Source organism: Rana temporaria, chromosome 1, assembly GCF_905171775.1.
Source record: "Rana temporaria chromosome 1, aRanTem1.1, whole genome shotgun sequence".
In the NCBI taxonomy this organism is placed as follows: domain Eukaryota; kingdom Metazoa; phylum Chordata; class Amphibia; order Anura; family Ranidae; genus Rana; species Rana temporaria.
In genome coordinates this window covers 75,636,253-75,652,105 of record NC_053489.1, presented here as the reverse complement: position 1 = coordinate 75,652,105, position 15,853 = coordinate 75,636,253, and positions in this window count along the sequence as shown.

Here is a 15,853-nt window from a genome sequence, read left to right as displayed (position 1 = left end):
TTTTGATTTGCCCTTACATTTTACTTGGGAACTGCATAATCCAGGGGAATACAAGGGGGTTTGGGGAATAAATGTGTGCCACATTTAACCACGTCTGCACTGTGCTGGCAGATCTCCATTTTATACGTTTTAAACTAGATTTGAGAACTGTATGTTCTAAAAAGAGTTTTGGACAAAGTGTGTTGGTTACAGACAACGTTTCTGGTAAAGATGATATCATTTGTGTATTCATTCTCTATGTCCTGAGCTAGCTGCTTCAATGCTTGGTAAACATCTGTTTCAGAAGACTTGACATTTTTTAGCACTGTCACTTTAACCACTTCAGCCCCGGAGGATTTGGCTGCCCAATGACTGGGCCATTTTTTGCAATTCGGCACTGCGTCGCTTTAACTGACAATTGCACGTGCGAAGTGGCTCACAAACAAAATTTACGTCTCCCCCCCCCCCCCCCCCCCCACATATAGAGCTTTCTTTTGGTGGTATTTTTTGCGCTATAAACAAAAAGAGCGTAAATTTTGAAAAAAAAAAGCAATATTTTTTTTACTTTTTGCTATAATAAATATCCCCAAAAAAGATATATAAAAAAAAAAAAAAAATTCTTAGTTTAGGCCGATATGTATTCTACATATTTTTGGTAAAAAAAATCGCAATAAGCGTATATTGATTGTTTTTTGCAAAAGTTTTAGCGTCTACAAAATAGGGTATCGTTTTATGGCATTTTTATTAATACATTTTTTATTAGTAATGGCGGTGATCTGCGATTTTTATCATGACTGCGACATTATGGTGGACACATCGGACACTTTTGATGCTTTTTTGGAACCGGTTTAATTTATACAGCGATCAGTGCTATAAAAATGCACTGATTACTGTGTAAATGACACTGGCAGGGAAGGGGTTAAGTGTGTCCTAGGGAGTGAATCTAACTGTGTGGGGCCTGGGCTACCAGTGACACGACACTGATCTCTGCTCCCGATGACAGTGAGCAGTAGATCAGTGTCCTGTCACAAGGCAGAACAGGAAAATGCTTTTTTACACAGGCATCTCCCCGTTCTGCAGCTCCGTGATACAATCGTGGGACGTCGGGTCGCGCGGGCACATGCACGAAGCTTGCGGCAGGGGCGCGCACCTGCACAGCGCCAAATTCAAAGCAACATACCTGTACGTTGCTTTGCGCAGCTGTGCCATTCTACCGACGTATATGTACTGGCGGCAGTCGGCAAGTGGTTAATATTGATTCTGCATCTCTGCAGTTTGATTTGCACTTGTCATTGGTTTCCATTTGTCTGATGCAGCATGACCGTGGTCTCTATTCGTCGTCTGCAGCATGACCGTGGTCTCCATTTGTCGGATGCAGCATGTCCGTGGTCTCTACAGAAATCTTGCAGCATGTTTTTGGGGAAGTAGTGGTTTAGCATAGATTTGGGAAAAATAAGAACTGATATGTGGATCTCCATTAAAGAAATTGAACCTCACTTATTGTCCCAATGACAGCCATTTCAGCAAACAAAAATTTAAGAATTTCTCCAACACCAAAAAAAAAAAACTACCATCTGTGTCCTGGTTGCAGATTTTCCATTACTTCCTGTTGGGTAAAACCTTTTCTCAATAGGCAGTAATTTAGTGGAAGTCTCTCTAACCGCTATCTGAATGAGGTACAAGTAATATTGGTGAATTGGAATGTGCTATGGGTTATTGTGAGGTTTCCAATAAACGTGGTCCTGAGTTTTTGCAGAAAATAAAATCTTGGAAGGTTGAGATGTTCGCCTGCAGGTACCTTGAATTGCCACTAACAATGAGGAAAGTGACCATAGCGCTCCTTCACACCGCTGGTTATCTGCATTCTCTGGATTCCAGCGGTACATTTTTGCAGGTGGAATGATCAGGTCATGTAAATAGCAGTGGCCAGTCAGTCTATATAAACTGATTACAGGCTGACAGTGGTCGCTGATGTTGACATATAGCCGCATGCGTTTTCCTGCAGACATCCGAGCCTGGACGCATCGGACTGCATGGCGTGTGGCTACATGCGAACAGCAGTGGCCACTGTCAGCCTGTAATTCATTTTATATAGGCTGACTGGGCACTGCTATTTACATAAACTGGTCATTCTACCTGTAGGAATCTATAGAACGCAGATAACTGGCCATGCGAAGAAGGCTTCAGAGATTTCTGCACTGGGGCACTCGGTGAGCCAGGTTATTTTGTCATTCCCCTTATACCTACTCCTGTTTTTATTTTTTATTTTTTTAAGTGTATTTTGTGCGTGTACTCGAGAGAGGAGCCGGTCTGCAGGAGTTGGGAGTAGGCAGGCCTCCCCCAGAGGCAATCTGCCACCTTTCTCCATGCCCCGGGTGGCCATGGTGGGTGTGTGAGGGGGTTCTCCCACACAGCCCGCCCTACCTGCTCCGCTTTGAAGGCAGAGGGACTCCCTATAAGGGAGTGAGAGGATCTAGCCCGCTCAACCAGCCCCGTTAGTCCTTCGCCTCTTTTTTTAGAGACCGTGTGGTCAAAGTGCGTGCATGTTAAACCAATTTCGAGTGCGTGTAAGTGTAGTGGTTTTTGTGGGAGGGGGGTGGGCGTACTAAGCGCAGGCTAACCTCGCATAGCACACCCACCGGGAGCCGGGCTGAGACCACCAAACTCAATTCACATGTAGCTGAGACCGGGATCCGAACCCCTAGCTGCAGAGGTGAATGGCTTGTCAGCGCAGTGCCAATCGCGTTGAGCCACCGCAGCTCCCCTACTCCTGTTTTATGGCATTTGTAATTGTGTAACTTTTATTAGCACTGCGGCAAAGACCAATCTGTATTCTGTTCCTTTGAATTATTCATCTTTTGTAGGCATTTGTTTTGAATACTTCTTTCAATGCAAACTGTAACAAGGCAGCCTTAAAACAGTTTCAGCCTGAAGTCATTTAATCAAGATAATGTTAATTTTTATAGTGTTCTATAAAAAAAATAGAAGGGGAAAAAAAACTTCTGTTGTGTTTTTTGTCATTTTTTCCAGCAAGCCAGCAGATGGAGCTCATATCTTATTTTACAGGATAACCTGCCCGTCTTTATGAAATATAGTAGAGCGATGCCTGTGGATTAAAACTTGTGATTGTGAGTCATTGGAATAGTATGCCGCAATGGCTGAGCTCAACTGGAACTCTATTTTCATTTGTCTATTACCTGACAAAACAATTATAGTAGAATTTCCGTTGTAGCACTTGTTGTACTTGACTAAGACTATAATGTTTAAAACTGTAGTGTTTATAGCAAAAAAAAAACATGGGAAATCATAAATGAAAGCTTTGGTTGTAAAAGAAAAAAGGTGAACTAACTCGCAACACCCTCCTCATCCCTGTCTTTGGAAGATTAATTTTCACTGCCCATGCTGGTTAATTAAGTGGTCCGGGCATTTGAAAACTGCCCTTTTTATGCACCCTTCTTTCTTTCGGGGTGCCATCTCAGAACAAAGAGGGCTCTGAGAGATTGTCATTGGTCAGCAGTCGCTTGCAGGCACTGACCATTGCTCACTCCCCATTGCTAGCATTGTGATGCTACACAGCCTACATGCTGGGGTTGATTTATTAAAACTGGAGTGCAAAATACTGGTGCAGCTGTGCAGGCTAACAAATCGGCTTATAACTTCAGCTTGTTCAATTAAGCTTCGACAAAAAAACAACAACCTGTAAGCCAAATGGTTTCTATGCAGAGCTGCACCATATTTTGCACTCTCCAGTTTTAGTAAATCAACCCCTCTGTGTACTGTAATTTTCAAATGCACAGACTGCTACACTGGCTGCCATAAGTGGCAGAGGATGATCATTGAAAAATGTAAGTGCAACAAAGACTGGGGGTGTGGAAAGGGTGCTATGGGTTAGTTCACATTTTTCATTTTTTTTTTTTTTTGTGTAAAGCTGAACTAACCCTTTTAAGAATGTCAAAACAAAACAAATATGCTGTACATCTTTGCAATAATGCACATTTTTCTTTGTTTTACCCTTTTAAAAAACCCTACAAGTACAAAAAAGTAAATCCTAAAGTGAATATGTTGTGCTGTCCCCCTTTAAGAAATATCACATGTTATACTAAAAAACATATTGCGCTATCAATATAAAGTGCATAAATTCATAACAATCAAGTAAACTTTCATTTATGTCAAACACTGTAAATAAGAATGTGTTAAAAGTATTCATAAATAGTCTAGTAAAGTCCATATATATTTATCTTCTCGTCCATGGACGGACACAGCTCCTTAAATCTTGACAAGTGGGTTGGAGAAGGACGTATGGCTCCCTTTGGGTCCAGCGCTCTGAGGAAAATTGTTATTTCATTAAATTTTTCTTGAAATAATCTTCTATCAACTATCGACTGAGAGACAGGCTGGATATATAGATCCTTGTAGTCTACTCAGTCCGGCCAGCGAGCGTGAGCACACCTTTGCAAAGAGGCTAGGTCTGTCACTACATATACCTTGACTCCTGGGGTGGCCGGTGAGCTTTGCTCCGAGGTCCACACATGACTGGGCTGTGGTGTTGTCTCACTCACAGTGGACCGGGCCGACAGCTACCTCCATTGCGGTTGAAGGGCCTGTCAGGAATGCATCAGTGAGTCCTCGCTTGGACAGGTAAGTACAGTCCCTCCTGCTTCGCTGGGTTGGTACGGCTGGGCATACCTGGGGTTCAGGGGTCCTCCTATCCTCCCTTCCCTGCTCCTTTTCCCTCTGCTGCATTACATTACTGAGGGGGGGCACCTTACTGAGGGGACTGTGGTGTGTTTCTTTTTACTGCTGTGGTCTTTTTAAAAGAGGAGTTTGGACACTGTTTAGCCTCTTTGGACTTTCACTGTTCAAAATGCAGCGCTGTTGCCATTTTTTGGGTAATTTAAGTTACTATTGAAAATTCCATTGTCGAACATTTTTTTGTAGCCGCGCTATGGTGCCGGTTACTATTGCAGTCGGCCATCTTGTGCTGGTCCCTACGGCGCACAGCACAGGTCTCCTCGCGGTTTTTCCTCCTCTCACACACGCTGTGTACTGAGGGCAGGCAGCGGTGCTGTGCAGTCTTTTCCTGTGATGGTGAGTCCTCTGGGACCCCCCGTTCAGCGCAGCAAGAGGGTGGGTTTTCAGTCTGAGTTTTCAGAGTGAGAAACTTATATAGCGCACCACATGCGAACTGAATCGCCTCTGGGCGCTGTATCCATTTCGCGAGTGAAACCATTTTGACCTCAGAAGAGGTGGGTTTTAATCCTTCTCCTGAAGGCCAAGTGGTCCAGCTCCAATCGAGTTGTGGTTGGAAGAGCATTCCACAGTCGAGGTCCCTGGACTGCAAACCTTCGATCTCCTTTGGACTTGTATCTGGCTTTGGGTATCTGGACAAGGTTTTGATTGGTGGATCGCAGAATACGATTGGGGTTGTGGGCTTTTATTTTTTCGCATAGATATTGGGGGGTGTTTCCATAAATGCACTTATGCATTAGGCAGAGTGCCTTGAAAGTGATTCTGTCTTTTACTGGCAGCCAATGAAGGGATCTCAGCAAAGGTGAGATTGATTCCCATGGTTTTTTGCCGGTCACTAATCGGGCGGCCGTATTTTGAACGACTTGCAGCCGAGCGATTTGGTATTTGGGGAGTCCGAGATAGAGGGCATTTGCATAGTCCAGTCTGGAATTGATAATTGTTCCTACCACGACTGCAACGTCTTCTTTCGGAATAAAGGGCGTGAGTCTACGTAGTAGGCGCAGCAGATGGTGCGATCCGCTGACTACTGACCCTATCTGTGCATCCATTGTCATGTTGGTGTCAAAAATGACTCAGAGACTTTTGACTTTGGTGCTAGGGGCGATAGTTTTTCCAGAATGGGCGGGGGTGTCCATGTTGTTGCAGGATGATTTTTTCCGGTTGGCGTGAACCGTTGAGTTTAAGATAACTTGTCATCCAGTTTTCTATTAAGGAAAGGCAATTCTCTAGTCTAAGATAATGGTCCTTTTTGTTGCATATGCGAAAATACAATTGTGTATCATCTGCATAAGAGTGGTAACGTAAATTCTGGTTACTGATGATTTCGAAAAAAGGGCGGAGATAAATATTGAACAGAACCGGCTATAAAGGGGATCCCGGAGGGACTCCACATGATACCGTCTTTTTCAGAAGTGAAAGGCCCCAGTTTCACTATTTGTGATCGGTTTTCCGAGAAGGAGAAGAACCAAGCTAAATCACATTCCGCGACTATGGCTACTTCAGCTAGCCGAGTCATTAGTAATCTATAGTCTACAGTGTCGAAAGCGGCGCTTAGGTCCAGCAGTACCAGGAGACAAGATTCTCCTTCGTCTGCTGCCTCGAGAGTGTCACCCCATATTTTGAGCAGCGCTGTTTCTGTCCCGTGACCAGGACGGAAACCCGATTGAAACGGATCGAGTAATTTATAAGTGTCTAAGTGATGTTGTACAACTTCTTTCTCCATTATTTTGGAGAAGACATTTAGGCCTGTTATGGGTCGACGGTTGTTTGGATCTTTGGGGTCGAGGGTGTTTTTTTTTTTTTTAGAATTGGTTTTATTATACCTTGCTTCAGCAAGGAGAGCACCGTACCCTCCTTGAATTATTTGGTTTAGAAGCTGCGAGATAGCTGGTGCCAATATATCGGCACATTCTTTCAGCAGTTTGGTGGGGATGATATCATTGGGCGCTGTGCTATTTCACAGGGTACTGATGATATTTTTGGTGGCCTCGATGGAAATGGGTTTTAGAGAGAAATTAGTAGTTTGTGGTGGTTTTATGTGGGTGTTTGGTTTGGGTTTTGGGGAGGGATTGATGAGGGGTCTATTTTGCTGAATGCTTACACAGATTTTTTCAATTTTATTAATGAAATAATCCGATAATTTGTTGCAAAATTCTTGTGAGTTGGAATTGGGGTCCTCTAAACAAGCTGGGTTCATGGTCTGAGTGACCAGCTTGAAGAGTTCGCGGGGGCGGTTTTGGGCATTTGTGATGATGTTGGAGATATGATTTTTTTTTGGCCATAAAGATTTCTTTGTGGTATTTCTTGGTAATTCTCTTATAAGCGGTGTGGTTTACCTCAGAAGAGCTTCTTTTCCAAGCAGCTTCGGCTCTTCTACGCTCTTGCTTTATCAACGACAGCTGGTCATTAAACCAGCCGGCGTTGTTTTTCCGGATGCAAGTTTTGCGTTTTGGTGCTACTAAGTCGGCTGACTGTAGTAGAGCCTTGTTGATGGCGTAGAGCGTTTCTGTGACTGTTTGCTGTTGTTGGATTGTTTTTATTTTGTTCCCTAGTGTTTTGAAGAGTTCCGAGTGGAGCTTCTTCTGAGATGTAGTCCAGTGTGTTGTCACTGGTTTTATCGTATTTTTTGAGGGGGTGTTTTTGGTAGTTGTGAATTTATGTGCATGGTGATCTGTCCATGGTCGCGGCTCATTTTCCAAGACGTCCATTTCCACATCTTGTTTGAAAATGAGATCGAGCGTATGACCTGAGGTATGAGTGGGCCCAAGTATTAGTTGCTGCAGACCTAATCCTTCCAGATGGTCGATGCAGGCGTCAGTGACGGGGTCCAATGAGGAGTTTGCCCACAGGTTGAATTCCCCGAGCATCAAGAAATGTTTTATTAGGGTAAAGGCGGAGATAAACTCTGTCAATAACGAGAGGAAGTGCGTTTTTGGACCTGGTGGTCTATAGCAGAGTAGGATATGGACAGTGTCTTGGGGATTTGTTTGCAGTTGCAGAGTTAGGGTTTCTATGAATGGAAGCGAGTTTTGAAGGACTGGTTTGGTGATCGAGAGGTGAATCTTGTGGATCACCGCCAGGCCTCCCCCTCTTTGTCCCACTCTGTTTTGCATTTGAATGCGATAATTTGCTGGCACCAGTTCTCCTAGAATGGTGTTACAGTCGGCTGTAAGCCAGCTTTCTGGGATAAAGAGGCAGTCTAAGTCGTATTGTAGGATGAAATCATGGATTTCTTGTTGTTTTACTGCCGATCTTGTGTTGACCAAAACGCAAGATATGCGCTTAGGCTGGGGTGAATGGGTATAATGTTTGACTGTCGATTGTCGATCGATTCTTAACAGTTGCATACTCCTAGGAGCTTTTATGGTGACCGCTGATAATATTGAGGCAGATGGTTTTAGATCCCGGATGGTTTCTGCGGTGTATTTCAGGTTAGCCATAGTCGCAGAACGCGGGGAAAAGTAATATTGATCGGGGGTATTTAAAATGATTTAATGGGAGGAAGATTTCCAAGTGGGCCTCCACTCGCTAAACCTTCCCTCCCCATTGATCAAGAGGAAGGCAAAAAAAAAATGGCCGTGCCGTACCAACCTCCAGCGGCCAGGGAAAAAAATTCCTTCCTGATCCCCCAAGGGCGATCGAGCAAAGCCTGGATCAAGTAGTGAAAGTTGCCGGCGTCCCTAGATTTAATAGCTGAGAGAGCTAGGTGGAGGGGGGGCTTGGGGTATACACAACCCAACAATGGGGCTGAGGAGGATGAATGGGGGTGATTTGAATGGGTGACACTATGTTTGGGTGTACCAAAATGGCCGCCGACTGGGAACTAGGCCCGAGCCGGTGGCTAAGGTTCTAGGGGGGGGCGAGGAGAGGTGGTGAAGATCTTCACCACCTGGGGCACTGGGGGAATGGTGGAGGTCTTTGTGGGGGATTAGTGGGTTAGCTGAAGTTTAGGGGCGGGTTTGAATGGTATATGTACGGCGCGCGGCTAGGCCCGGCTGAAGCCAGGGACTTTCCTAGCCGCGGCTGCCGCGAACCTAGTTGCCGGAGTTGTCCGGGCTGGGGGGTTGCGGTTGGCGAGAACGGAAGCGGGGAGAGGTGTGGAGGTGCTCCGGGCGGGCTGGGGGTGTGGGGGAGTCCCGGTCAGCAGGCCGTTCCTCCGTCCTTGTTGGGCCGCAGCCGCGGCTTATCCTGAAAAGGACGGCCGTGGACTGTCCCAAAGGCGGTGGATGGAGGTGGGGAGAAACAGCCTTACCTGTGAGGCTGCTGGGCATGGAGGCCTGCTGGAGGATGCGGCGGCAGGGGGAGCAGGGAAACCAACGATACTCGTCCACAGGTGTTTGTATGGAGATTGTGTGGAGGTGCTGCAGCAGAGAGCTGGGAGGACCCTGCCTGGCTGCTCTAGTCCCTGGGGAGAGCCGACTCGTTTGAGAGCATCCTGCTCTCACTAGCCCTGGGGTGAGCAGACTAAGGTGAGTGCGTCTAGCCTGAATAGGGTCCTGGGAGCTTTTTTTTTTTTACCACGTCAGACTCCACCATAGCAAGAGACTTGCTCATGATTTCATTTAATCATAAATATTGTCTTTACTTCAGTTTCGGATCATTTGTGGTTATTTACTATTTTATATATTTATCTTTTACTTCATTCATTTTTTTTCCCTTTCCCTTTTTTCCCCCCTTGCCTCTCCCCCCTCCCCCCCCCCCCCACCTCCCCTGGTTTGTTCCTGCCTCTCTATTCCTCTAATATTTTCTCCAAATATTCCTCCGATGATTTAAAGTCTTTCCACTGTCTCCTTTTTCTGTTATGTTTGTTAAGTTGGCCCGCATCACAACTGCAAAGATATTCCATTCTGTTATAGTTTTCCACTCTTTCGAACCATTCTTTTATGTCTGGTTTATTTTTATTTAGCCAATTTTTTGGTATTCGTCCTTTTGCTGCATTTATTAATGGTGGGATTAATGTTTTCCTATATCTTATATTTGAATCTTTGGGTTCATGGAACACACAGGCTTGTATGCAGTTGACTATCTTTTCTCCAGTTATTACTTCCACAAATTCCCAAATTAACTGCCAATATTCCTTTATCTTTGAACAATCCCACCATATGTGTGTAATTGTTCCAATTTGTCCACATTCTCTCCAGCACAGTGGGGATTTATCTTTATTAAATTTATTGATCATTTCGGGTGTCCTATGCCATCTTGAGATACATTTATAGTTAATTTCAATTGTATTCATATCAGTTGCAGTGTTATGTACGGATGCTATTATTCTTTCAACTTGTTGATCCTTAAATTTCTTGCTTATTTCTGTTTCCCATTTCACTATAAAATAAGGTTTTCCTTGTAGCTCTAATTCTGTCAGGATTTGTTATACTCTTGATATCACGTGCTTTACTGGGGTTTGCGTAGAACACAGTTTTTCTAGTGGAGTTAATTTCTTTTCATCTCTTAATGGTGTGGGTATTGAATTTATGAGATGTTTTAGTTGTAGATATCCCACCTGTTTTTCTCTTTTATCTCCGAGAGTGTTTTTATCTTTCCCTGTTCTGTAATGTCCTTGATTTGTGCAGCCCCCATTTTATTTCCCAACCGTGTCTCTTTCCCCGGTATAAAAAAATATTTTCTATTCAAATCCATTTTTTTTCATTCTCTTTGTGTTTATTTCCCCATTCTACCATTCGTGCGATCGTGGCCTTATAATATCTCTTTATATCCGGTGCTGCTAATCCTCCTTGTTTTTTTCCTCTTGTTAGTGTTCCAAAATTTACTCTTGGTTTTTTGTTTTCCCATATATATTTTATCAACATTGTTTTAATAGTCTTGAAAAAACTCTGAGGGATATCTATGGGTAACATCTGGAATTTGTATGTTATTTTTGGGAGGGTAACCATCTTAAAAGCATTTATCCTTCCCAACCATGAAAGTGCAAAGTGCTCTTGTTGTATTCTTTTTTAAATCTGTTTTTATCTTGTTTAACAGAGGGATAAAATTGGCAAGATACAGACCGTCTACTGTAGATGTCAATTTAACCCCCAGATAAGTTAACTCTACTCGCATCCACGTGTATGAATATTGTTTTTGCAAAGCAAGTTCTTCTTTTTTCTCTACTCCTATATTCAGAATTTCTGTTTTTATGGGATTTATTTTAAAGTTTGAAAGTTCACCGTCCTTTATTTCTTTGGCTATGTTCGGCAAGGTCTCCCTTGGGTTAGTTATATACATTAAAATATCATCGGCATATGCCGCTATCTTGTGTTCTTCTTCGCCTATTCTCGCCCCCTCTATTTTAGAGTTATTTCGCAGAGTTGCCAAAAAAGGTTCCAGCGTTAATATATATATAGAAGTGGCGAGTGCGGGCACCCTTGTCTGGTCCCATTATACATTTCAAAGGGAGATGACAATTTACCATTAACCTTAACCATTGCCGTTGGTCTACTGTACAGATTTTGTACCCAGTGTCTAATTTTAGGTCCCATCCCTAGATGTTGGAGCGTTTCCATCATAAATCCCCAGTCTACCCTGTCAAATGCTTTCTTGGCATCTATTGACAGGAGTAGAACTGGGGATTTTACGCTCTTGTTTTTCTGCAATAGTAATATATTTTTTTGACTGTTATCTCTGCCTTCTCGTCCGGGTATAAACCCGGTCTGGTCTGGGTCTACCCAATCGGGCATTAGATCCTTTAATCGGGTGGCTAGAATTTTTGCGTATAGTTTTGTGTCCGTATTTAATAATGCTATAGGCCTATAACTAGAACATAATGTCTTGTCTTTCCCAAGTTTTGGTATTCTAGTGATGTGGGCCAATAAAGATTCGTGTCGCATTTCCACTTCTCCGATTTGGTTAAAGTAGTCACATAGTCTCGGGATCAGTTGGTTCTGAAATTTTTTATAATATTTGATAGTGAACCCATCTGGTCCGGGGGTTTTCCCAGTGGGTGTTTCTTTTAATGCTCTTATAATTTCTTCCTGTGTAATCCCTGCTTCCAAGGCTATCAGACGTCGTTCTTGTATTTTTGTCAGTTTCGCATTCTTTAAGTATTCTTTTTTTTTTTTTCTTTAACTTCTCTTTCCCCTTATGTGTATCTTCCTTTCTAATTGCATATAATGCACTATATTATGTTTGAAATGCTGTTGCAATATCAGCTGTTTTATTCACCATTTCACCTCCTACATTCCTTATCTTCTCTATATAGTTTAGTGACTTATTGCACTTTAGCATTTTTGCAAGGTGTTTTCCAGGCTTGTTGCCTCCTTTATATCTGTACTTTCTGATTCTATTGAACTCCTTTCTTGTTTCCTGCTCCATTAGATCTTTCAATGATTCTCTTTTTAGTATTAAGGCTCGTTGGGTTTCCTTTTCAACGTTTCTCTTATGTATTTGTTCCAAATCATATATTTCTTTTAAGATTTTTCGCATATTAGTTTCTCTTTCTTTCTTTTTTCTGGCTCCAATGGCTATCAATTGGCCCCTTATAACGGCCTTGTGCGCTTCCCAGATAATTGCTTTACTCAGTTCTGGTGTGTCATTAGTCAGGAAATACTGGTCAATTTCTGTTTCTATTATCTTCTCTACTTCTTGATCTTCAATTATGTCTTTGTTTATTCTCCAAGCTCCTCTCCCCATCATTTCCCTTTTTACTTTTAGCTTCATTGTCACTGGGGCATGATCTGATATTGTGGCTATTTCTATTGTTGTTCCCATTACTACCTCCAATGCCCTATGTTCGATCAGTATGTAGTCCAATCTGGAGTACATTCCACGTATCGTTGAATGGTATGTAAAGTCTTTTATACTAGGATGCTGAATCCTCCAGACGTCTACTAATTGATGTTCAAATAATTTTCCTTTTACTCTTAATACTTTTTTGTTTCTTTATCTACAGCCCCAGAAGTAGAGTCTAATTTGCTGTCCATAGTAAAGTTTAAATCTCCAGCCAATATTAAGTAGCCTTTTTTCAATTCACCTAGTTCCTTTTAAAATCTTTCGCAAATATTTTTTAGGATGCTTATTGGGACAGTATACATTTGCCAAGGTGTATTTTATACCAGACATGGTTCCTCTTAGGAACAGAAATCTGCCTTCAGGGTCGACCTTCCTGTCTTCTATCTTGAAGCCAACGTTATTCCCAAAGCCAATTGCAACCCCTTTTGCCCATTTTGTGGGTGAATCTCCGTAATACCATATAGGGATCTTCTTAGAATATAATTTGATATTGCCCTCTAATGCCAGATGGGTTTCTTGTAAAAATAGTATTCCAGCGTCCTTTCTTTCTAATTCCAGTAACACCATATGTCGCTTCTGTGGAGAGTTTAGCCCTCTAACATTGTATGTTATAAATTTTATTGAATCCATTTTTATTTTTTCTTTTCATATTTTCTTCCATTTGTACAGGGATGAAGAGACCCCAGGCCCCGTTTTGCACCGGGTGTCTCTCCCGCCCCATAACTCCGGGGACAGCGGATCAACCGAAAATTCTCTGGGTTTTTTTTCCCATTTCCCTTGCGCTCTTTAGATGGTCTAGACCAGTGGTTCTCAACCTTCTATTGCCGTGACCCCTTGATAAAGTTTTTGTGGGAACCCAAACAGTAAAATTATTTTCATAGCGTGGGTTTAAAGCACCCAAGGCAAGACAAGTAATTTGCACCTCTAACCCACGGACATTTAGCGCTCCCTGAGTCCCTTCCACTTCGTACAATATTAAAACCCCTTACAGTACATTTTAGGGTGTACCACTTTTTCTCTTGGTTCTCCTTTCTCTCCCTTTCATCTCTCTCTATCCTAATTCCTTGTTTTTTTCCCCCCATCCCTCTCTCTAACTGTATTTCTTGCTCTCTCTTTTCTTCCCTTTATCTCCCTTTTTCTTTGTTTCTCCCCTTTTATCATCTCCCTTCCTGGGAGAACAGTGCATGCTTCACTAACAGCCCAGGATTTGATGACCCCTGGCAAATCATAATTTGACCCTCAAGGGGGTCCCGACCCCAGGTTGAGAACCACTGGTCTAGACACATGGTCTTTCGGCAGGTTCCTATGACCTTTCCTGGCCTACCTGCTAATTGCGCCAAGGTGGCGTACTGTCTGGCGCTAATGCCTACCTCCTTTTGGGTGTAAGGAGATGGCTCAGGAGCTCCCCGAAAGTCCAGGTCTCCAACTCCTCTTATCCATTTCTATTCAATTCTCCCCACCTCATGCCCCCGTTGCTCCTCTTAAAAAAATAAAAAAAAATAAAGAACCTATTTTACTTTCCCCCCATTATGTCTTCCTCCTCGAGACCGGGCCCTGGGAGCTTTTGAAATGGAGTCAGTCTCTTCCCCAATCATGCCTGAAGTGGCAGCTGGTGCTCCTGCACCTGGGATTCCCACAGACACTTTGTCAGTCGTGACCTGGATCCAGCTGCAGCGAAGGCCACCCTCACCACTCTGGTGAATACAAAGCTGGGTCTTAGACTCTGCGCCCTGGGGAATCTTGGGCTCACGCTTCCTTTCTGATTGCAGCAGTTGGCTATAGGGTTCACTACCCTGTGGTGCATCCCTGACCCCAACGGGGTGCACTTGTCACTTGGCCACAGGTGACCTGACAACCTGGCTGCGGTTCAGGTCCCCCGGTTCTGTTTTATATGGAGACGTGGACGGTGGTGTGGTGGTTCACTCCCTCACCTGGCAGCAAGAGAGTCACGGGTTTAAATCTGGACTCCAACACAAACTGCCTGGAGATTGCATGCTCTCTCCTTATGTCTGCATGGGTTTTCTCCGGTTAATTCGGTTTCCTCCCACACTCCTATGACGTGTGTTGAGCACTTGTCAGTGCGCTGTATGGAACTCCCTTATGCTGTCTGTGCAGCGGAGGTTTCCTCTGAGGGCTCTGTCTTTTTTTTGCAAATCAGACCGCTCTATGAAAGCTTTTTTTTCTTTTTTCTTTGACTAGTTCATTTATAAGGAATGAGAAATGCCGCAGAAGTCTTTTTAGTGCCTAAGCGCCTGGGGTTTCCATCTTTTGAGGAGAGTTTAAAAAAAAAATTCTCCTGCCTTTAGGGACCTTATTGATAGGAGGTTCGAGGCGCTGACCCGCTCCATGTTTACCATGCTGGGGTATGCATTGCGACCTGTTGTGGCCGCAACCTTGGTGTCTCTGACACTCTCTGAATGGGGCAATGTTTTGCACAAGACTGTGGCGGAGCACCAGCTCCCTCCCTAATTATTAGACTGGCCGACCAGTTGGTCCAGGGCCTTCTATATGTCTGTGATGCCACACGGGGCATCCTTGATGTCCAGAGCCTCTGTTTCGGCAGTGGTTTTGCATTGCCTGATTTGGCTGAATTGCTGACTTAGCATCCTAAAATGCCCTGGCTGATTTACCCTTCAGGGGTGGGAGGTTTTTTGGTACCTCGTTGGATGACATTATCAAGGATGTCACTGGGGGTGAGAGCACTCTCCTCCAGTCCACCAGGGAAAAGGAGCCGTGCCGTGGGGCGGGTCCTTCAGTCCCCGCTCAGAAGCGGTATTTTTGCGTCAGTCAGGGCCCCGTGGGTTGACCCTCCCGGGCCGACTAAAGGCCCAACTGGGGGACAGAAATGTCCCTGGGTGCGTAAGCCGAACACTCTGGCACCCTATCCCGCCAATGTATGTAGCCTCCCCCTGCCCGTATCTTGTGTGGGGGCACAGCTTTGCAGGTTCACAGCTCTGTGAACCTCCCTGCTCGCCGACCAGTGGGTCTGCGGGGTGGTCTCTTCGGAGTATTATATAGGGTTCCTTCCTATCCACCAAACAGATTTTTTCCCTCGAGTCTTGCGGCTCGTTGGTCTACCCTGAGGCAGTGTGGCGCTTCCTAAGCTGCGGGGTAATTTTTACCTGTCCTGCAGGACTAGAGGTTTTAGAGATTCTATCCGAATCTATTCTCGGTCCCAAAGATGGACGGGGTCCGTCCGATTTTGGGCCTTAAGGGCCTAAAATGCCTTTGTGAATGATGGGTAGTTCCGCACGGAATCCATTAGTTCGGTGGTAGCTGCACTCCATCGGGGGGACTTTCTGGTGTCCTTGGACTCAAGGACACATACATGCATGTCCCATTTTTCACAAGTCACAGAGATTCTGTGCTTTGCGATTGGGGAGGTCCACTGTCAGTTTGT